The sequence below is a fragment of the Mustela lutreola genome, chromosome 5 (assembly GCF_030435805.1).
Source record: "Mustela lutreola isolate mMusLut2 chromosome 5, mMusLut2.pri, whole genome shotgun sequence".
Classification (NCBI taxonomy): Eukaryota; Metazoa; Chordata; class Mammalia; order Carnivora; family Mustelidae; genus Mustela; species Mustela lutreola.
In genome coordinates, this window is record NC_081294.1 from 34016452 (window position 1) to 34040364 (window position 23913).

General features: G+C 44.7%; 1 long non-coding RNA gene across 1 annotated transcript; it reads left to right on the plus strand.

Annotated features, from left to right (window-relative positions):
• Window positions 1-18906: 18906 nt before the first annotated feature.
• On the plus strand, window positions 18907-19936 carry LOC131831325 (uncharacterized). Its single transcript, XR_009353598.1, has 3 exons — window positions 18907-19119; window positions 19314-19428; window positions 19462-19936. It is a non-coding gene; the product is annotated as an uncharacterized LOC131831325 (long non-coding RNA).
• The last annotated feature ends 3977 nt before the right edge of the window (window positions 19937-23913 follow it).

Consider the following 23913-nt stretch of genomic DNA (forward strand, 5'->3'; position numbering starts at 1 on the left):
TTTAGTGTGTGTCTGTGTGCGTGCGTGTGCATGTGCGTGAGCACAACCACACACACACGTGCCCTGAGCGTGACTCCAGAGGGAGAGTAAAGAGAAGACACGCATGTGAAAAAGGGTGGGAAGATATATTCTGATTTAACAGTAATTCTCCTTCAATATAGGGTGATGTTTAGTTCTTTGCACTCAGTTGCTTGTTTCTAACAAGTCTACAATAATAACAGTTGTCATTAGGCCAGCCATGACCCTAAGTCTTTTCCAAGCCATGGCCTACTTAATCCTCACAGCAGCCTGGGATCCGGGCTTTATAGATGAGAAACGAAGGCAGTGAGGTGTTGAGTAGCCTCCCCCAGATTTGGATGTAGAAAGTAGAGGATGTGAGATCAAACTCATCAGTTCTAGAGCTCAACGTTTCGACCGCTCCAAAAAACATGAACTTACTTCTCCTTGTAAATGTGTGTGCGTGTATATACGTGTGTGTGTGTGTGTGTGTGTGTGTGTGTGTGTGTTTGTGTGTACAGTCGACCCTGGAACAACATGGCTTTGAACTTCATAGGTCCACTTATTTGCAGATGCATTCACAGTATTGTACTGTATTCATCACAAATATCTTCTCTTCCTTATGATCTTAACATTTTCTTTTCTCTAGCTCACTTTATTGTAGGAATACAGTATCTAACACATACACCAGACGAAATATGTGTTAATCAACCGGCAAGGCTTTTGGTCAACAAGAGGCTGTTAGTAGTTATATATATATATATATATATATTTTTTAAGATTTTATTTTCTACAATGCATTTTTTTTAAAGATTTTATTTATTTATTTGTCATAGAGAGAGAAGCGAGAGCAAGCACAGGCAAACAGAGTGGCAGGCAGAGGCAGAGGGAGAAGCAGGCTCCCCGCCAAGCAAGGAGCCCGATGTGGGACTCGATCCCAGGACGCTGGGATCATGACCCGAGCCGAAGGCAGCCGCTTAACCAACTGAGCCACCCAGGCGTCCCAGTAGTTATATTTTTAAGGGGAGTCCTAAGTACGACACAGACTTCCAATTGCTCAGGGGTTGGCACCCCTAAATCCCACATTGTTCAAGGGACATTGTGCGTGTTTGGTTCTATTGAGACTGAGACTTGGTATATTGAAAAAAATGCATAACATTTTCTCAGTTGCTGGAGAAGTGTCAATATAACTTGCCCAACTACCCTAACTGCTAAGCTTTTTCAGCAGAAGGAAAAATAAAGGTGCAGGAGGAGAAAGAAGGTTCTGCAAAGCCTCTCCTACTGCTTGCCTGGCGGCCAACTCAGAGCAGCGCACTCTCCGATCACTCTGGGGAGCCACAGCTCAGATGCTTCCAGACGAGCATGCCGCACAATCACAGAGGATGTAGACTGGAGGGCTTCAAACTGCCTGCAGGAAGGCATTCTGAAACCTCGCTCCTAGGCCCATCATAACAGCGCCGGTGTGGGTCGCCACTGCTCGGAGGTGGTTAAGCTGTCTGCCGAGTCTCCCATGTCCTAAGTCGTGCCTCCTGATGTGCACTCAAAGTCTCATGAGGCAAACAAGGTTTGTGCTCAGAAGCTCCAGAAAGCAGATGCTCTAAACCCGCCTGGCTGGCCGCTGTGCACAGCTCCCTCCTTATCAATCCTACCTTTTCCTCTGTGTCCCCATCTCCCCGTGAGACAGCAAAGGCAAAGCTAATATTTGAGAGTCATCAGCTCCAGTGGAAAACATCTCTTTATGTTGCCTTGGTATGGTGACAGTCTGGGCTTATCACACCCCCTCAAAGGTGTTTAGCTCCAGAAGCCAAAAGCTAGTGCTAAATAAGGGGCCAGTCATGTTCCAAAGGTGCTGGAAGGTACAGATACTGCTACAAAACCAGTCAGGCCTGAGGTAGGCCATATTCTAGCATTCCAGTTCTTCGACTCTCTGATCCCAGACCATCAGGCCCAGACCCTGGCCTCCAGCTCCTCTATCCTTAAGGCCTTTGGAATCACCTGGCCTTCAGAGCACACCTGAACCTGGCCTTGGCTTTGGCTTCACTCTTCTAACTTCAGCCTTGGGGTTGTCACAAACTGTGGGCGTTTGGCATCTCCTGAGGTACTGACCTGGTCATAGTTGCTGACTTGGCTTTTGCCTTCGGGACAAGGTTTTCACATCCTGCCAGCACCTGCCTGTTTACAGTAGTATTATTTCGGTCTCGGGACTGACAATTCTCATGACCTTGAAGGCTTAATCAGGCGGACAAAAGGAGCCGGGACCACTGTTCTCACCTTCTCTCCTCACAGCGGCTCCCCTGTTCCAGCCTGAGGGCCTCGCTTACAGCTGGCAGTCGCCCTCTGCACCTGTGTCAGCACCATCATCACCAAGGGTCAGGACCTTTCCCTCCGGCCTCGAGTTCAGAGCCCAGCTCGGGGTTAGAAGTTCAGGCTCTGTGATCAGATTGCTTCTGTGCATGTCCAGCTTTTCTACTTATTAACTACATGACCCAGGGCAAGTTACTTAACACTTACTGCTTAGGCTTTCTCCTGGGTAGAAGGACAGTACTCTCGGCGGAGGCCTGGCTGGCTGCCAAGCCCAAGTTTACTTCCTCTCCCTCAGTGCACAGCTCTGAAGTCTTTAGGCAGCTCCGTGCTCAGGCTAAACAATAAAAACCAAAAGGCCTTCATTTCTCAGCCAGTCCTGCTGCTGGGAGCCTGAGGTCTGCTGGGGGCCCCCAAGGAAGCTTTTCTCTCCATTTATGAACACTTGGGCTCGTCATCTCTCTGCCGGGATGCCAGAGTAATGCCTGAATTGGTTCAGCCGCTTTACACCAAGGGGCTAGAAACCACACCTAAGCCGGTGGAACAGGAAACTAGACAGAGCTGGAAGCTTGATGATTTCTCAAGCACCTGCGTCAGCCCCAGACAGCCCGCCCTGGACTCCTCCTTCTGTGAGGAAAAATAAGGCCCCACGTCCCTGTGCCGCTGTGGCTGGGTTTCTGTTACCTGACAGCCTCCTACAGCTGCGGTGAGGATTGCATAGGAAGATACATGTTTGCACCTAGCACAATGCCTGATTTCAGTGTTTCCGTTTCACAAAGTATTTCTATTTCAAACCCCTCCTCCAGTCCCCAAGGCCCCGCAGCCCGCCCGCCCGTGTGAGAGCTCCCCCCTCTGTGGACCCTCAAGGTTACATTCTGCACTGGCTGAGCCTTTAGGTCCCTTCCACTGCTGTCATTCTGGTATTGTTGTTATTGAACTTGTATTTCCTAACTTTTCTGCAGGGGGATAAGATGCTATTGGGGGGAATACGTGATGCTCCCAGGTCTCCTCGCAATGCTTAGCCCAGTTCTGTGTATACAGGTGCTACTCAGGGAATGATCAGTTGTCTGCTCAAGAACTTTAGGACGGCTGAAGCATTTGAAAGTTTGTTTTCTCACATTTTTGTTGCACTTCACGGCCAGATTCTTTAAAACTAAGGAATTCTCTTGAGGAATCATAGCACCAGGAGGTTTTTATGAAATTATCTAGGTAATAAACTTTCTTTTTTTTTTTAGCTTTTGGCTACTATAGAACCAATACTCTTATCAGTGGCAAGTTTTGAAAGGCTTACTGATTCAACATAGATTTTAACAAGTAGCATTAGCTATAAATACATATTTGCTTACTTGTCAAGTGATACAATATTCCAACAAGCTACCCTCACCCCAGGAATCAAACTATAAACAGATCTAAGAGTGGAGGAGAAAACGCACTGTCCCGTGAACTCTTCAGACCCTGTCCTCTCCTTCACTGCCCGGGTGACCTGCATGACCCTGAGTGTGGCAGGTCCCACCTGCTTCCCCATCTCTCTCGCCCTATGCATCTCTTCTGTCGGACTGTTTCTGAGTGAAATCCTTTAATTAAAAATGAACAATCCAGTAATAAAATGTTTCTCTGAGTTCTATGAACCATTCTAGGAAATTAATCAAACCCAAGGGGAGGGGCATCTTGTGGGACTGAGCCCTTCATCTGCCGGATCCGATGCTATCTCCATGTAGACAGTGTCAGAATTGAATGATATTGTAGGACATTCTGTGGATGTCAGGGAATTGCTTGGTGGTGCAGGTAAAAGACACAATGGAACTTGGTATCAGAATTATACCCTGTTATATAAAAGTGGTATAAAAATAAAAAAAGTATGGCAAAAAATCCTAAGAAATCCCAGGAAGGGAAGACATGGTATTTGTAGTATTTTGGCCAATGTCCCCAAGATGTGGTTTTTTTTACTAAATCAATAAATAATAATTATTGACTATATAAATGCTGATATTGGTCTAAGCACTGGATATATATTAAAAAGAAAAACTAGAAGAAAACCCATTCCTACTCTTATGGCACTTATTATGGTCTAATGGTGGAACAAAGGTCAGTGAGTGCTATGTAACAGAGGATAGAAAACAGGGAAGGCAGCTGGTTCATAGAGTTGGTGAAGACTCCCCTGATGAGGTAACAATTGAGCTACAACCCGGATGAGGTAATAGTAGGAGTTAATCAGATGTGAAGTTGGAGGAAGCTAGCAGAACAGGAGCAAAGACCTATGGTGGGAGAAGCAGAGCAGACGGAAGGAACTGAGGAAAGCCTGTGTAGCAGCTGGAGTGGGGGCAGCAACGAAGCAGGGGCCGTGAACCAGGGCCAGACCAGGCCCGACTGTGTGGACCTTGTAGGAGTCTGAGAGTAGCACAGCAGAGTCGGATTTTCAAAGATTCCTTTAGCGCACAGTGAGAAGTGGATTGGAAGGCAGCTAGAGTGGCTGATGTAGCCTAGACAGTCCAGAAGAGCTTCTCCAAAGGCCCATCGCTGCCTTTTCAGCCATCAGCCCTTTCTTGAGGGTGCCCAGGAGCTCAAAAGGGAGCTTGGAGGGACCATTTACACTTGGCCGGAAGAGTTTGGGGCTAGAGGAAGGGCCAAACTCAATTTAAAGAGTTGTTCTAAGGTTGTTTTTGGACTCCTGTGTCTCCTCCTCGCTTTCAAGCGAGACTCAAAAGTCCTGCCTTGCCATCTTGGTGACCACAAACGCATATTATATGCAATTTACTGTCCTGAGGAAAGGGAGTCCATTCTTTTCCCCTAAAGTCATACAATTTAGAGTCCCTATGAAAAGCAGAGAAGAGACGGATAAAGAAGGATCAAGAATCTTCAGAGGGTTCCGTGTTTGTGTTGGGAAAGGATGTTTCACTTGAGGCATTTGTGAGTTTGGCTCAATAGCCTGGGGGGCGGGGCCCATGACTGACTTTCTGGGAGATTTCCAGGGACTCCCGTCTTCCCGGGTTTCCTGGCGGCCCCCGGCTACAGCCCCCCAGGCCTGGAGCCAGGGAAGTGTGTATTTTGGTGAAAATAAACACAGCGTTCCTCAGAGCTGAAGACTTCACTCAAAATTTTATTTTCACTTGCTCTGAGAAAAGCTTGGAGGTTTCCTTTCTTGATCTTAGTCTCAGGGCTAGGTATTCTGGAAAATATGAGGAAAGAAAAGTTATGCCTAGCAGGTAAAGGCCTCTAGGGAGGAAAAATAGTATGTTTCTTTTCATCTTCTTTTTCCCTGAAGAAAGCTCCAGGAAGCAGGCTTGCAATCAATCTCTCCAGCATTCCTGAGCCCTTGGAGAATGCACACTAGTCATTTTATAGTTGCACAAGAAATGTCATTTCGTCCAATACTGAACACCAGAGAACGTGGTTCTGCCTAAGATGTTAAAAGTAGGTGAACAACAAAACTGGCTGTATTCCTTTTTCCCTTCCTTCCTTCATTTGTTTAAATGAAACAATCAAGCAGCCACCTTTTGCAACATGATGGAGATCACAGCAGTGCGTACAGGGGAAATGTTTCATGAGCTCTGAGATCTAGGTCCCCAGGAGCAAAGGCCTTGACCTCAGTCTGAGCCATCTGACTATACCTGCCTCCGACGCAGTTCTCATGGTTTTTTGAAGAAATCGGTCTTTTTCAGGCCCAGGCTTTCTTCCCATCCTGCAAACTCCTGCAAACAAATATGTCGAAGGTCACAACAATGTGGATATACTTAGCACTACTGAACTGTACACTTAAAAATGGTTGAGATGGTAAATTTTATATTATGTGGTTTTTTTTTTCTTTACCATCATAACATGCTTAAGGTCACAGAGCTAGGAATTGAGAGCGGTGGTTCCAAAGTCCCTGCTCTTACTCCCTACCCTGTATGACAATTCAGCCTTCAAGCTTATTTGCTCACATCATCTTATTTTAATGCATGGCACACCTCACACCATCACTGGATTTTCTAGGTGCTTCTTTATTTCGGTATTTGTTTATTATCTGCCTCTAGCACTAAAATCCGAGATCATGGCCCTCTTATTTCCTTCTGCAGCCTCAGCTTCCGGGCAGGGTGGCTTAAACCTTGGGAATCTTTTTCCCCACAATTCTGAAGCGAAAAGTCCAAGAACAAGGTATTGGCAGAGTTCACCACCCAGCCTGTGGTCCTTTGTGATGGAAGCCCTGACAGACTCTACTGAAATCTTTGTAGTTACACAAACAGAATAAAAAGAATTTGCTTAAAACTTTAAAAAATCATCCTTTCATAGTAAATGTATTTTAACTCACCTACAAACAGTTTGGGGCAGGTATGTCCCCCACCACCACCCCACTGAAGGTTTGCCATCTCACAGCTCTTCACTTGTACGAGAGACTTGTATTAGTACTTATTTTCGCTAACCAGAAGAAATCCAAAGAGGAGTTTTGCTTTTATGGAAAAAGGCAAACAGTGACAATAGCAGACAGCGTCCATTTTGCAGTGAGTCTTGCAGAGGCGACACAGCCAGAGCGGCAAGTATGGTGCCACCGACGAGGTCCTTCCCTGACAGTTTCGCTCAGCAGCTCAGCATCACGCCTTCGGAACTTTGAACTGTATCTTCGGCATCTCTCTGTTTTACCTTAATGTTATGTATCTGTTAGTAAGATGTGTTATGAGGTATGAGAAAAATCTAGAAGAGGTTATTTTGGGGGTCTGTGAACGCATGACCCCCAAATGTTTCCATATAAATTAATGGTACTTGCTTCCTCACCTTACAATATTTTGGCTATCGAAGGTTTTACAGAAATGTTCTACTTTCAGATAGTGGGGGAAGCCTCTATATAAGTTTTTACTTCAGGAGTAACTTTCCGTTAACAAAAGATGTGCTTTGGAGAGAAATTAGAAAATAGACATAAGCAAAATGAAGAACTAGAAATCACTCATTATCCTCAACCAACTTACAATGTAGCACTAACAATCTATCTTTGCAGCTCTATACAGTAATGGTCCACAATGTTCTAGTGGATTACCGACTTTTCCTACATATTATCAATGTGACTTTAGTCAAGTCTGACCAAGTCAGAACCTCCATGGGCTCACCTGTAAAATGGGAATAATGGGAAGGTCTTCCCCGGGGTTTTCATCAGTTATATATAACAAAGTATATATACCTCCCTCACTAAGTGCCTGGTACACAGTAGGCAAACAAAAAAATACTCTGTATATTTTTACATAGCCAGCCTATATTTTACCAAAATAGGTTTATTCTGCACATGCTGTTTTTGCAATCTGGCTGTTCCCATGTTTGGTATAGCTTCCTTACTAGCTTTTTCTAAGTGCCCCACACATAAGAATGCTTTTTCCTGGTCTCATGGTGTTTTTGTTTAAACAGCCTTTCTTCAGGCCTCTCGGTAGAGAGTTCCATGCCATTCTACAACTACTGGCCTTTTAGCAGACTCCTGGTGTTTGGGAGAACTTCCAAAAGCACAGTCAGGGTTGAGAACGCATTCGACTTTGAGACGTTGCCAGGCACCATAGAGTAAACAGCCCTGTTCCTGCTGACTCTGCATTTTGCTGCCAGATGCCTTACTTAACTTGTGGGGAGAGGAAACAAAATGGGGTTGTGAAAGGAAATGCTCTGGAGCCCACAAAATGGCAGTAGTCAAGGGCATGTTTGCTCCTCTGGCACTTTTAGTGGTTCCAAGGGTCAGCTATGCCCCAAGCCCACATGTCTGAACCAGAGCTAGGCTGCCACAGGGTGGAGGAGACCTATAGGCGGAGACTCCAGTAGGGCTGCCAAGGGTACCAGAAAACTATCCCCTCACTGCCCTTCTGCCGGCACTACCACCAAAAAGGAACCTCCTTCACCAGAAGTTCTGTCCACTGAGGTTTCCTAAAATGCAAAAACGCATCAGATTATTTAAACCTGAGTTCTTAGGATAAATAAGTTTTAAGTTCTTTCCCAAAGCGGTTCCTAATGGGGGAAGGGCAACAGCTAAAGAGAACACGTGGCATTTGAGGATAAGAAAGGCACCAATTCCACAGGGGAGGCTGGAAGTGAAGTCCTGTTTAGGTCCAACTGTGCAAGGACCAAGCTGTGCTGGGCTGGAGGGTGGCGTGATTGGTGCTCAAGGTCTCTTACAAATACCCTGCAGCTATCATGAGGAGAAGTCTACCTTCGTCCTGGACTTCAGGATCTCTCCCAAGGACAGGCAGACCAAGATGGTGTCCATAGAGACAACTGGTTTTATCCAAGAGACACTTTGTGGAGTTAGCTTGGGCTCTACAGAAAACAGAAGGCAGAGAGTGCCGTGGGTGCCCACCCATCAGCAGCAGTTCTTTCTTCCAGTAACCCCATCCCACCAAGTCAGCTCAACAAATATTTGCCAGGTGTCTACTGTGAACAGGACATTGCATCAGGGTTGATCTGCCAAATGAAGGCAGTGTCCTGTATTTCGGAGCTCTCTCATGCAGTAGCTACCAGCCAGCTTAAGAACTGGAGGCTGTGAGGAAGTCAGCAACAGGAAGCCGGGCTGAGGAAACCCCATTCTTGCCCCCATACCCAAATGCTCTGCCCATCCACCCCCCACACTGAAAGGAAAGGATCACCATGATACCGCAGGTGGTCCAGTAGGGATTTTCTGCCATCCAGCTTTTTTAAAGACAAAGAATCTCTCTAAGGATAAACAATTTAACATGGATCTTTAAATAACCCTAAGAAACAGATGTGACTGTTTATTTCGTAACAGAGAGATTTTGTGGAACAGTATGTTCAAGAATGTGGGCCAATGTCAAAATATTGCTGCAGCTGGTTACATACATTTTAATGCCTTTTTTTTTTCCTGATTTTTTTCCTACCACAGTTTGGAAGCATAGAAAATTGTCAACATAAACTTTATGCTATGAAAGTGGCCCCAGTAGAACCCCTAAAATGACACAATTCCCAGAGTATTCCTCACAAGTACAACTAAGCAATCTTACTCACCTTTTTTTTTTAGGATGCCTGAAGACATGAGTTCATTTCTTCATGTAAAAAATGTACATTGCCCTGGCCGAATGGATCATGATGCCTCCCACGATTAGTGTCTCCTTCCAAAGGAAACTGCCACCTAGAGCCTTGTGCTCCAGGCCATCAGTCCCAATTCTGGCTACACATTAGAATCACTGGAGAGCTTTTTTTTTTTTAAAAAGATTTTATTTATTTATTTGACAGACAGAGATCACAAGTAGGCAGAGAGGCAGGCAGAGAGAGAGGAGGAAGCAGGCTCCCTGCTGAGCAGAGAGCCCAATGCGGGGCTCGATCCCAGGACCCTGGGATCATGACCTGAGCCGAAGGCAGAGGCTTTAACCCACTGAGCCACCCAGGTGTCCCACTGGAGAGCTTTGAAAACATGTCACTAAGCCTCCACTCCCACAGATTCCAATTCCAAGATTCTAATTCATTTTGGATGGGGTCTAATTACTAAAGCCATCACAGAAGATTCTATTTTGCAGACTGGATTGAAAACCGCTGTTCTAGACCATTCCACAGCCTGGAGTGGCCAGGCTAACTTTGATCCCACACTTACTCCCCCATACACAATCATTTGGACCAATGTATAACACTTGGCCCAAGGACAGCCAATACCTAAGTTGGCCTGGGTCCTTTGAGGTGGCCTGGGTTGGGAGTTCTAAGACCATGCCCAAAGGTAGAGATTTGCTAGGAGAACTCATGGGATCCAGCACATAGGGGCACTCATGGCTAAGATGGCTGAGATTTATTACATCAGCATCAGATCACAATGGAAAAAGACACAGGCAGAATCTAGAGAAATCCACGCACAGGCTTCCTATGCTCTCTTCTGCTGTGAGAGGACACACATGCTACTCTCTCCAGCACTGAAAAATGCAGTAACATGTGTATGGTGTTTCTGCCCAGAAGAGCTCACTAGAGACCCAGCATTAGACTTTTTTTATTGGGGGATGGTCACATCTGTACTCCAAATTCCACATTTGGAACCACATTCCAAATTCCAGACTCCAAGAAGGAAAGCAGGTATTCAGCAGAAGTCACATTGTTTATGCAAACAGTCTAGGCACAGAGAACTACTCTTATCAGTTAGGAGAATATGGAAACACCCAGACACCTGTTAGCCGGAGACAGTCTCAGGCCTGCCCTATTAACTCCTTTCTGCACACAGACCAAAACAGAAGTGATAATGATTAGCTGAACTGATAAACTCTGCCTCAGGAATATGACTTGTGAAACAAGAATAGCCTCAGACTGGTAAGTTTGAGGGGAGAAATAACCAGACACAAAGAGAAACAAAGATAAGGGCATAAGAGTCACGGTGATGGCGACACTCTAATGAGGAGAACGAAGTCCAGTATTGAGAGTTCAACAAGATAACCCAGCTATGCGAACTCTTGTTGGTTCTTCTGCTTCCCAAACGTTGTTCTTCTTCTCTCCTTGAAACCTATCACTCCAGCCTCTCCTGGTTTTCCATGCATTTTTTTGTGTCCCTTAGAGTCACTTTTTAAGTTGACCCTCTCTACTGTGGTTCATCCTCCCTATAAACCCCAGTCCCTCAGCCAGAGTTATGTCTTGTTAGCTCTTTTAGCTAAAAGATATTAAGCCCACTCATTGCCTGATACTGACCCAGGACCACCTCAGTCATAGGCAGAGAAAGAGCAATCAGCAACAGCTTCAAAGAAGGGGGGAAGGGCGTGTGAGTTCATCGCCCATACTAGCCTTCCAAAGCCACGACTGTCATTCTGGGCAACATGCTGCCTTCCACATTAATTGGACTTTTGGCTGAATTTGGTGATAACCTTTGCAGAAATGATCTAAGTTTTGGGCATAGAGACCATGAAGACTTGGTCTTCATAGGCCCAGAATAAAAACAACTGATGAGAACTGCGGTAGAGTTTCTAATTCTACGAACTTCTATTTATGTCTACTTATATCTTAGTTTCATCAGTTAATTTGTAGTTGGACATGTCTATGGACTTCAAAATATTTTGCTCAACATGGGACTTGAACTCATGACCCCAAGATCAAGAGTCCACATACTATACTGACTAAGCCAGACAGGCACCCCTCATAATCTTTTTAAACAGGGAAATAATCACATAAATATTCAGTTCAGATGCTGTGAAATTCAGGCTTTTAGGTCAAAGGAGTAAGTCCTTTACTATTTATCTCTCTCCATCCTTCCAGTGCTAACTTTCCAGCACATCCTTCCAGTCCATCTTTCCAGTGCTAACACTTTCTGTCACCATTATATATTCTTTCTATCACCAGTGGTTATTGATTCAAATAAATGATACACTCTTACACTTGGAAGAGACATTACAAATCATATGAAATTCAATCCTCTGGCTTGAAATTGAAAAGCTGTAGGCCCAGCAAGATTTATAGACTTATCTAAGGTCTCACAGCTGGCTTAAGCCAAAGAAGAATGAGAACTCTAATCTCCTGATTCACAGGGATTTAATTTATTGCCACTCCAGGGCTCTTCATCCTGGTTTTTTCCTGTGTAGTAGAATTCAGGTCCAGTACTGTGGGTAATTTCAGACTCTTTCTGCAGCTTTTATCTTTTCAAAGTCTGTTGTCACTCCCAGAAAATATTAACATTCACAAGGCTGTGGATCTGTGATTTTGCAATAAGTAAATAAGACTTCATTCTCCAGTGTGCTAATGTTTACAGACTAAGATCACATGTTCCTAAAGAACAGGAAGGTACTTTCAAATTTTGTGTTTTTGAGTCTCTAAGAACAAGTCAGCACAATGTGTTATTTGCTGGAGTTACACTTAGAAGAGAATTTAACATTTACTTACTCATTTACTTTTAAGACTATGTCAAGGGACAATATTCAACTCATAGAAGGTAGATGTTACCTGCATAACAACTTTACCCGGAAGTTGGGCATCAGTTAATCTATCAGTAATCAATGAAGAAGGACTGAGTTAACCACTGTTAATATCCGAACCCTGTCCCAGGGTTGAGTGTGATAGAGGCAAAGCAATACATTCTAAGATACTCTCAGAACATTTAAAATGCAGAAAAGCATCAATAATGTGCTGAGACATATTTAAAATGAGAAACACTTAGCTCATACAGTAAATCTTACAGTGTCACCAGAACTCAAGTTGAGAGAGATCAGCAAATATAGGGCAAGCCCAATTCATATTTTCATATTCTCTGGACTTGGAAGCTATTAGATTAGAACCCCTAAAGTATAGTAGAAAATAAGCCAACATTGATATCCATCTGATTTTTATTTTTAATTCTTTCATGCATATAATGAGTGTCTATTAAGCACATTTTTATGTGCCTAACAATTTGCTAGCCATTGCAAATGATTTAACCATGGGCATATTGCTAAAACTCTTTTTTTTTTTAAGTTTTTTTTTTTTTTTTAATGTATTTGACAAAGAGAACACAAGTAGGCAGAGAGGCAGGCCGAGAGAGGGAAGGAAGCAGGCTCTGCTGAGCAGAGAGCCTGATGCAGGGCTCGATCCCAGGACCCTGAGATCATGACCTGAGCCAAAGGCAGAGGCTTAGCCCACTGAGCCACCCAAGTTTCCCCATATTGCTGAAAGTCTTAATGCCTCAGTTTTCTTATCAGCAAAATATGAAAAATGAACTAGATAATACTAGGTCCCTTATAGTTTTTATGTTCTGGGAGTCTAAAATCTCCAAGATGAAGAAATAATTCCTGCTAAGTTCTTACAATCTTTTGGAAGCAACAAGATCTGTGTGCGTGAAATATTTAAATAGGAATATCCGATTTTCAGGGGTTCTGTACCTTTTGCCCTCCTAACACACAGGAGGATTACAACCTGTTTCTTTCAGTGGCTTAACCACCTTTTTCCACAATTAGGAATCACTGGACTTGGTATTCAAATGAATAGAATAGTTGACAGAGGGACTAATGAGCAGAAATGGTTTAAAAATAAATAAATAGGGGTGCCTGGGTGGCTCAGTGGGTTAAGCCTCTGCCTTCAGCTCATGTCATGATCTCAGGGTCCTGGGATCGAGCCCCACGTCTGGCTCTCTGCTCAGCAGGAAGCCTGTTTCCCCTCTTTCTGTCTGCCTGCTGCTCTGCCCACTTGTGATCTCTATCTGTCGGATAAATAAATAAAATCTTTAATAAGTAAATAAATAAAATAATTTTCTTCTTTCATTCAAGAAAGACTCAACCACTTACTATGTTCCTGTCGGGTACTGCAGATTAAAAACAAAACAGAAACCCAGCCCTTAAGGGACCTGAAGCATTGTAGATCAACTATAGGACAGGATAGACGACACATATCATAAGACCTGACAGGCTTAAACACTAAACACCATTGGATGATGTAATTAGAATCCTAAAAGTATAGCAGGCATCCTAGTTGGTTTCATCTAGGAACTCCAACTAGTCGGTTTCAAAGAAACTCGGTTCAAGGTTCCCAGTTCCCCTACTGACTAACAATGGTAATAATACCCTTAGCCCATTTATTTTTATCCAGCATCAGGGGGTTTTTTGACACAGAATTTTACAACCCACAAGTGAGTTTGTGAAAAAAGATTTTTAAAAAATTGGATAAAAAGTGACTTGAGAGTGATAATTTGTAGACGATAATAGAAGCCCTTTTTAAAAAGAAGAGTTTGGGGGCACCTGAGGGGCTCAGTCGGTTGAGTGGCTGATACTTGGTTTTTGGCTCAGGTCATGATCTTGGGGTCATGGAATTGAGCCCCATATTGGGCTCTACACTCAGCAGAGAGTCAGCGTGAGGATTCTTTTTCTCTCTCCCTCTGCCCCTCCCCCCACTGTGAGTGTGCGCTCGTGCTCTCTCTCTCTCTCAAATAAATAAATTAAATAAATAAGAAGAAGAGTTTGGCTGAGAAAGGAAGATAACATAAGAAGGTGGTAGCTGGAAGAAGACCTTGGGATAACAGAGATAGAACTTTTTATTTTGAAAGAAAAGAAACCCAAATATTCATCTTTCCTGTGATGTAGGCTCTAGTAGAGCCAAAGAAGTTGAAAAGACAAGAGAAAAAGAGACTATTGCACATTATGGAAATGGATACTGAAAACAGGAATTTGCAGGAATTTGCCTTCAGCAGATGACATGAGGAGGATGATTTTAATTATTTTATTTTATTAAATGCTCACTCTGCCCGGCACCAGGCATGTTTATCTTATTTTATTGTGACAAACTTAAGAGGCACATATTCTTTTTCTCTCCATTCACTCGAACCCTCTGTTCAAGTCTAAAGCTGAGATTTTGAAATTGTTAAGTAACATGGTAAGAATAGAACACCAATGTGAACCTGAGTTTCATACCAAAATCTGCCTCCCAACACCTATGTAAACAGAGGTAAAGAAATGAGACGAGGTGCAAATATTGAGACATCTGTAGATGTTGGGGTAGGAATCTGTGCAACCTTATGTTGGTCAGACTCCGTATTGACCATGAAGTATATGAAATTAACTACAGAGACAGAGGAGTTTGGACAAGGCGTCCAAGCTACAAAGGAAGGAATCAAATGACCAGGCCCAGGGGTAGGGGCAACATTCAATGGGAATTTTCCAGAATTAATGAAAGACTTTCATTTTCAGATTGAACAATCACAATGAATACTAAATTACAAAAGTAAAAATGAATCCACACCTAGACATGTCTGAGTGAAACTGCAGAACACGGTTGGTAATGAGATAGATCTTAATAGTGATCAAAACAAAAAGATTATCTACAAAGTAAAAATCAGACTAAAGTAGACTTCTCAACAGGAAAAAACTAAGCCCACAAAATAGATAGAGTGCTGAGGAAACATGTCAGCTACATTATTATTCAAGAGGAGGAATAAAATTGAATAAAGGAAGTCTGAGAGTGTGTGCCATACACAATGAGTGGCATACTTTTTTCCAATAGTCTTTGAAGGGACCCCTGAAGGATGTACTTGGGGAAAAGGAACTGAACCAGAAAGAGTAGGAATCAAAGAGTCAGGTAAGTACTCAGGTAAATACTCACTGACTCTTTGAAATAAGAACCATGACTGAAGGGGTGCCTGGGTGGCTCAGTGGGTTAAGCCTCTCCCTCAGCCTCAGGTCATGATCTCAGGGTCCTGAGATCGAGTCCCACTTCGGGCTCTCTGCTCAGCGGGGAGCCTGCTTCTTTCTCTCTCCCTGCCTGCCTCTCTGTCTACTTGTAATCTCTCTCTCTCTCTCTCTCTCTCTGTCAAATAAATACTCTCTCTGTGTGTCAAATAAATAAATAAAATCTATTTTAAAAAACATGACTGAAGAGGGGGAATCTAAATAAACTTAATTTAAATGTAAATTAAAATATAAAAAAATGGAAGTTGGGAAGGTGACTATTCTGTTCTAAAGAATTCTAAAGTCATTGTTTCGACACTTTAGAGGATTTTGTTAACATAACTGTAATTTCAAAGTGAGAGAACTTTAAAATCACAGTTGGGCGGGACTAACTGCAAGTGTGATTAATTTCTACAGACAAAAAGAAAGTTTGGAGTCTCTGGGTGGCTCAGCTGGTTAAGCGTTTGTCTTGAGCCCTGGTGGTGATCCCAGGGTCCCGGAATGGAGGACTTGCCCTGCACCAGGCTCCCTGATCATCAGGGAGTCTGCTTCTCCTCTGCCCTTCCCTGCTCCACGCTCCTGAGCTTTTGTGTGCACTGTCTCTCAAATAAAGAAATAAAATCTAAAAAAAAAAAAAAAAGATCTACAGGAAATATGACAAAATATTAATATTTGTTAGCTCCATAGGTAAGTGTCTAAAAATTACAATTAAATTTTTTTTAAAGAGTAAGCCTCTGGTGCTTTTAATTGACAGTTTTGACTTGATCACATACTCCATAATCACTGAACCGTCACTGAATAAGGAGGCCAGGCTAGCCGTACTCAGTTTTGTCTAGGTGGGGGCCTCTCTCCTGCAGAAGCAGAAGTAGAGGATATTTTCCTTCCTGATTCTGTAAGTGCCACATCCCCTGAGGCCATATGAACTTTGAGCAGGTGCACCAGCCTCCTGGCAACAGTCTCAGCGTGTCCCCACCAGTCCCAGTGACCTCCATGCTCTAATTGGGGATTATCACTTAGATTCTCCTGGAAGAGTAATCTTAGCCTTTCAAAGTCCTTTCCAGGACTCTGTCCGTCTGCACGAATCATGTTCATGATCTGATTGGGCAATTGTCATAAAACCAATATACAGTGGGTCTGCATGGTCTCAGTCATGGTTTTTGTGGTTGTAAAGATAGATGTTGCCGGAGCCAAGCCCAGCTCTTCAGGACGATGAGAAACGGGCTGCTCGCAGTCTTTGCCGACATGCCGGGTGTGTCCTCCTCCTGCTTGTCAACAATCCCAAGACTGGTCTGGCCAGAACATGGGACCAAGAGGAATAATACATTAGCAGAACAAGAGACCTATGTAATATCCAAGCTAGTTTTGAGTTCTGCTAGAACAGAAATCAAACTATTCCCTTTGCAGTAATGGCTTAGAGGAGAAAGCAATTTATTTAAAACAGGCTCTTCAAAAATTCATCCAGACCTCTTTTAAGGAAAAATAATTTACAGATGTACACTGCTGGTATAAACTACTTTCACTGTAATGGTATGTTCTCTCCCTTTTCTTTTTCCTTGTGTTCACGGCTTATTGAAATTCTTAGATCCTGAGTTTCTGGGTTTGTTTTTTTTTTTTTTAATTTTTTTAAAGATTTTATTTATTCATTTGACAGGCAGAGATCACAAGTAGGCAGAGAGGCAGGCAGAGAGAGAGGAAGAGAAGCAGGCTCATCGCTGAGTAGAGAGCCCAATGCGGGGCCCGATCCCAGGACCCTGGGATCATGACCTGAGCCAAAGGCAGAGGCTTCAACCCGCTGAGCCACTCAGGTGCCCCTGTTTTGTTTTTGTTTTTGTTTTTTTTTTAATCAAATTTGGAAAAATTTCAGCGATTATTTCTTTATTTTTTTGATCACCCTCGCCCCCCCAAGTTAAGCCCATAACAGATAATTGGGTTACTTGGTGTTGTTCCATAGCTCACTGATACTGTTATTTCAGCTTTTCTCCTTTCGCAGGAATCACTGTCCTCCTGTACAATCTGATGTCCAATATCTTAAAATCCTTGTTTCATATGTATTTTTAATCATTTCCAGAAGGAAGGTAAAACTGTCCCTGCTACTCCGTCTTGGCTGGAAAGTGAATCATCGAGAGTCAATTTCAAAATCCTTCTCAAAACAGTGTGGAAGCTTCTCTGTCCCAGAAGCCCTTAGAAGACATTTTCTTTGGGTTCATTGATCATTAGTGGGCTTATGTTCACCCAGAACCCGTAAGTGTTACAAGGAGAAGGGACTGTGATTTTTCTGCAAGGGTTGAACTGTGCATCCCACCACTAGCTCCGGCCATGGAGTTAACGTCTCTGTACGCTAGTGACATTTTGTGACAGATCATTCTTTGATGTGAGGGACTGTCCTGTGCATCGTCACACACTTAGAAACATTTCTGACCCACCCACAAGTTGTCAGAAGCACCTCTATCCCAATGGCAGCCACTGAAAATGTCTCCAGACACCGCCAGCCATCCTTGCACTGGGTGCAAAATAGCAAAACTGGTCTCTCCTTCTCCCTGAGAAACGCTGTACCAAAAACTCCACGAGGAGCTGTGAATACGATTATGAATCATGGAGTGGTTACCGGAAGAAGGGCGGCTGACCACGGGGTCCATTGTGATATACACATTATATGTTATGACCAAATTAAGGCTAACGTGTGATCCCTAGGCACTAATAGTAAGCATGTTACAAGGAAGTTAGAGAATCAAATTAGGTGTGCATACAAAAGCACAATGTAAAGAAGAAAACCCTATAACACGTAGTATTGTACTGTTAGGTGTTCATCATTAGGTCAGAGCTGTACATGCTTTGTTTTTCTTACAAGACTTTAAGCTCCCTGTTGCGTAACATCAGCAGTGGGACTCTGTTTGCTTCCCGCTTAGATTGGGGCAGACGATTGTGAGAACCTGGTTTCCAGACGGTTTCCAGAGAACCTGGAAAGCTGAGGGAAATCGGAAGACCTTTGGGGGAAACATTATTCTGTAATAAGTATCACCTTGCGCTTAAACAGCAGAAGGATGTTCGCCCGGGGTAGAAGTTCAGGTATTTGAGACCACGTAGGTGGTACCTGGTGATTGAGAAGATGAACTCTGGTGCGTTTGGGCTGAGGCCCTGAGGCGCTGCCCACCTGATACGCTCTGATATTCTCCTCGCTGCGGGTAGGGAAAAACAGAGTTGGAGTAATTGTCTTTCCAGGAAGGAGGAACTACAGGAAAATAGACCTATATTTGTATATTGAGGAGGGGAGTAGAAAAGAAAGCAGCCCCTATTTCGGACCCTCCCTGGAGGCAGGACTTTAAGGAAGTCAAAGTTGTTTCTTTCCTGGGAAAATCCAGGTATAATTGCTCCGTATGTTGTGATGTGTGGAGGGATGAAGTGTGAAAAGTCCCCCTGCCTCTCGCCGCAGACCACACGCTGCGACCCTGGGGCCCAGAAAACACCCCTCTCACCCCAGCTCCTTGGCGTTGTTGACAATCCCGTAGCGATAGAAAACGACAAGCAGGAAGGGTGCTGGCAAAGCCAGCAAGGGGCACGTCTGTGGTCTGGGATCGTGATGAGCTGGGCTCAGCTCCAGCCGTCCTCTGTCTTTGTAGCCGCTGTCAAGCACGGCTGTGACCTTGCAGACACACCGTGTGTCCGTTTGTGTAACGGCAGCCCGTCGAATTGTCTGTTTCACCTCAGCGGCAATCCTGTGCTCCTCTACTGCGCGTGCGTCCCATTCAACCTCCTGTAGACTCTCCCAGATAAAAATATGGTGAGAACTTTCTCTCTTCCTCCTTTCCTCCTTCCTTCCTTCATTTCTTCCTTCCTCCCTCTCTCTCCCTCTCTTTCTCCCTCCCTCCCTCCCTAGTTTTTTTCCTTTATTTTATTTTGTTTTACTTCATATGTCCCCTGTGTCCTTCACGTGCAGAACATCCTGTCAAGCACTGTGTCCTCCCCCTCCCACAGCACACCCCACCCCCTTATCCAGGAACACAGGGAGCTTCCAAGAAGTAAATGAGGAGAGAGAGAGAGCAAGAACTCCAAGAGTCCACGAGCACCACCGCCTGCTTGGTCCTGTTCCGTCCAATGATGGCTTGTCCCTGCTCTGAACAAGAGTTCCCCGTCCCAGCTTTTCCATCTCATGGGCACAGGTCCACCCTCTGGGGCCAAACCAGTTTGTTCTGCAAAGGCTTTGAAACCGTGCCAGGGTATGTTGTTTAGATGGATTCCTGCCTTCAACACACACTGTCCTGAAACCAGCCCTGAACCAAAACCCTTAGACCCCTGCATTGAGCCTAGAATCCTCCGTCCTCCTGGTGAGATCTCCCGGGGTGTCCACGAGTCCAACAGAGTCTCCTTCAGGTTTCCCTCACCTGCCTCACAGGGAGGCAGTGTTGCTCAGTCCCATTCCTTTCTTGTAAGGAGGCACGATCTCTGTGCAACGGGTCTCCCCTTCTTCAGAACTCCGCAAGTTCAAGCCGGGGAAAGGGCTCTCTTCGTCACACCAACAGTGCGGATCCCCTCCTGGGATATCAGTGCATTCTACTCTCATGATGAGGAGGCCATTCAAGTGATGTCATTCATTAAAGTGAAACAAATGTCTACACCAAGGTGATTTTCTATCTTTGTATAAATATGGAATTTGCTCACATAATATTTTAAAAAAATTCTGCTTCAGAGACTCACCCCCCTTACTCAGAAACTTCGTCTTACTGAGAGAGCTAAAAGAATTCCTACGAACATATATGGGTAGGTGGGAGACATCACCCTGCTTTTGCTTGCTTGAGTACAGAATGAACATTGTTCGACATCAAGACCTTCTAACAGGCCCCCACTCCACAGAATCCCAAGCTCCCTTTAAGTCCTCCATAGGGCTTAAAGTCTTACCATAAATGAGTAACCAGTGTTCTCCCACCCACCCTGCTGGAGTGCGTAAGGTTCCCTGTCCTTCCCCCACCCAGCCCAGGGCCTCTCCACCTGGGGGTTGTTCCTACTTACAGGGCCTCAAAGGCTGAGTCCAGAGACTCACAGTTTGGCCTTCTTTTCTTGTCCTTCCTGGGAGTGACTGAGGAATAAAAACTAGGGAGGAGGCATGCCAGAAAGTGGAAGTTTCTCATTTAGATCTAAAACATCTCTGTCCTAGGGGAGGCTGGGACTCTTGATCTCAGGGTCATGAGTTCAAGCCCCACATTAGGTGTATGGATTATGTAAAATAATCATAATCATAACAATGTAATAAATAAAAATAAAATGCCTTCATCCTAGTAAATAAGCCCTTCACAAACTACCAATCAGAAAAAATGCCAGTACCTTTGGCATCCAGCCCATTGCCAAGCACACAGTAGGCACTTGTTCAATACGGAGTAAATGGTGAAATCTATGCATTTCCATGTGTTTCTGACTTCGGCAAATGTCATCCTGCTTTTTAATCACAAAACATGTTACATTCCCATATTTGTACTTTAATAGGAAAATCTTAAGGCAAAACAAAACATTATTGCTGTGAAATGCCATGGGTATTTTATTTATTTATTTTTTAAGATTTTATTTATTTATTTGACAGAGATCACAAGTAGGCAGAGAAGCAGGCAGAGAGAAAGGAGGAAGCAGGTTCCCCACCGAGCAGAGAGCCCAATGCAGGACTCAATCCCAGGACCCCGGGATCACGACCTGAGCCGAAGGCAGAGGCTTCAACCCACTGAGCCACTCAGGCGCCCACCACGGGTATTTTAATAATAAGATTTCCACATTGGGTGGCACCTGGGTGGCTCAGATGGTTAAGCGTCTGCTTTTGACTCAGGTCATGATCTCCAAGTTCTGGGATCAAGCCCCAAGGCTCCCCAAGGGGAGCCTACTTCTCCCTCTCCCCCTGCTAGTCCCCCGGCTTGTGCTCTCTCTCTCTCCCCAATGAGTAAATAAAACCAGTCTTTGCCACTGACCTCACCATATCCAGGAATTTCAGAAAGAAGAGGAGTCTGTTGACAAATTCTTTTTCTCCACTTCCCAGTTAGCTGCTCATACCCATGGCCTCCCTCACCCCAAGTCAGTGATCAAAGGACCTGGGGCAATCCAAAGCGGAAGAGCGGTGATTTCATCATCTCTTTGCTGAGAACCTGCTGTTGCTAGACACAGTTCTAGGTGCTTTCAGTGGACTATCTCAAGGAACGCTCAGAATGCTTAGGGACCCGAGTTATTTCCTTTTCACAGGCAGGGAACCCGAAAATTGAGTAACCTGCCCAAAGAACACGCCAACGTTGTACAGTGGTGGTGTGGCTGATGGAAACAAGCAGGAAAGGAGGATGTTCATTCCCCCGTCCTAGTGGTGGGACAACCGAGCCAAAAAAAAAAAAAAAAAAAAAAAAAAGCAAGAAACGAAGAAAAGAAAAAAGAAAAAGCCACGGGCAAGAAGACACAGGTGCCCCGCAGCTGCTCCCTGCCCGTCTTCCTTCCCCACCCCCACCTGCTGGGGCCCAGAGGCAGGGGCGCCCTGCCCTCCTCCCTCTCTGACAGCCCCAGCTACCTGTTTTCCCCTGGCTCTTCTTCGACCCTTGAAGGCTAAATGGGTTACCACAATGCAAAGGAGAAAAGAGAAGGAAGCTGTGGTTTGGCATTTAGTCCAAACCACATTCTTCTATCCAGTTTTTTCATTGATAATACTGGTACTTTCAACCTCTGATTTTAAAAAAAAAATCAGTCCCACAGTCATGAAAAGAACGTCAGCCAGCCTTGCCAGCAGCGTGCTGGCTCTGATTACTCGCTAAGGAATCTCCACAGACGGCGTAGAGACCGCTCGGGGGCTGTTTCCTCAGGCACATGGCGCCTCCTTCTTCTCAGTCCCTAGTGACGAGGAGCGCCAGCTCTGCCCACACCAAGCAGCCCAGCGGCTGGTGGGAGAGCTGCCCTTCATCCTCCTGCGTAGGCTTACTTGTTTGTTCAGCAACATGGATGTCGATGTGTGGTTTGCTGACCGTGGGGCCCCTGGCCCCTCCATCCTCGCCAGAGGAACCTTCCCTGGTATGCCTCGACAGCGCCCCTCTGGGAAGTGTCTCAGGCAAATGAAAACACAGCAGCTTCTGAAGACAAAGTCAGACTGTGTTCAAACAGACCTTTCTGATCTTTTTGTATTACTTACTTTTCAGTAAGGAACTTGTAAATGCCATCTCTGTCGGGTTTTGCATGGCCAAGGGAGCCCACAGGGTCGGTTCAAATCTCTCGGCCTTCCCAGGGACTCTGATGGGGAGGAGGATTGCCAGTCTTTGTGTTAGCGCCTCCTTTCCCTTTCCCTTGAAGACTTGTTCTGAGAGCGGGTCGATTAACCACTTCCTTTCTATCTCAATGAAGTGATTTTTTTTCAAATTCTTGGAAAAATCAAGTTAGAATTATGGAGTCTTGCATCAGATCAATCAGAGGCTTTGCCGCGTTTACCAGCCTTTATAAAGATCCACAAATGTTTTCTGACCAAAAATGATTATTTTCACATTTTACTTCATTAAAAATATATTTGAGGGGCACCTGGGTGGCTCAGTGGGTTAAGCCTCTGCCTTCAGCTCAGGTCATGATCCCAGGGTTCTGGGATCGAGCCCCGCATCGGGCTCTCTTCTCAGCAGGGAGCCTGCTTCCTCCTCTCTCTCTGCCTGCCTCTCTGCCTACTTGTGATCTCTGTCAAATAAATAAATAAAATCTTTAAAAAAAAAAAAAAATATATATATATATATATATATATATATATATATATATATGAATGTTTCCTAACTATCCAAGTAGCATTTCAATTTGAGATCGACCCATACACAGCATTTAAGATGAGAAGTCTCATCCCCCCTTGCGGGTGCTCTCCCCAGAGGTCAGAGAGCCACCGGCGAACCCTCCAGCTTCCTGGGGGCTGCCTTCCACTGTCAGCTGCTGCACAAAAAGGGACATCAGTGCTCAGGCGACCTGCCATGGCCAGCTTGGGTTGACACATGCACCCACCTCCACTTCTACTCTCATCACAACAGAGATGTGCTGGGATGAGAAGGGCGTCATCTAAGGCCACAGTGGACCTATACAGTCCTTGTAATTTTCCTGTTTTCAGTATTTAAAATCACATATGCGCACACACCCACACACACGTGATGTTTACCCTGTTGGCCGACAGAGCTGTGACAGGTTTCCTAAGTTGTGTAATGTCACGTACACATCATGTACTCTCTTGTTGCATGTTTCGTCATGTGTCCTCAGTGGCCAGTTGTCCTTCGAGATACAGGACACTGTGATCTGGCTTGGCACACAGTGTGGGCTTGGAGTGGGCGTGGGTCCCTCTTCCTTTCTACTGTGTTACTGCAGACACCTTTTACTTCTTTATTTTTATTTTTGAAAGAGAGAGAGAGTGCGTGAAGGGTGGTGGGGAGGAAGGGGCAGAGGGAGAAGGAGAGAGAATCTTAAGCAGGCTCCATACCCAGCGCAGAGCTAGACACAGTGTCCATCCCTCTACCCTGAGATCATGACCTGAGCCAAATCAAGAATCAGACACGCAACTCACCTAGACACCCAGACGCCCTGTAAACACTTTAATGCTATTAGCAAA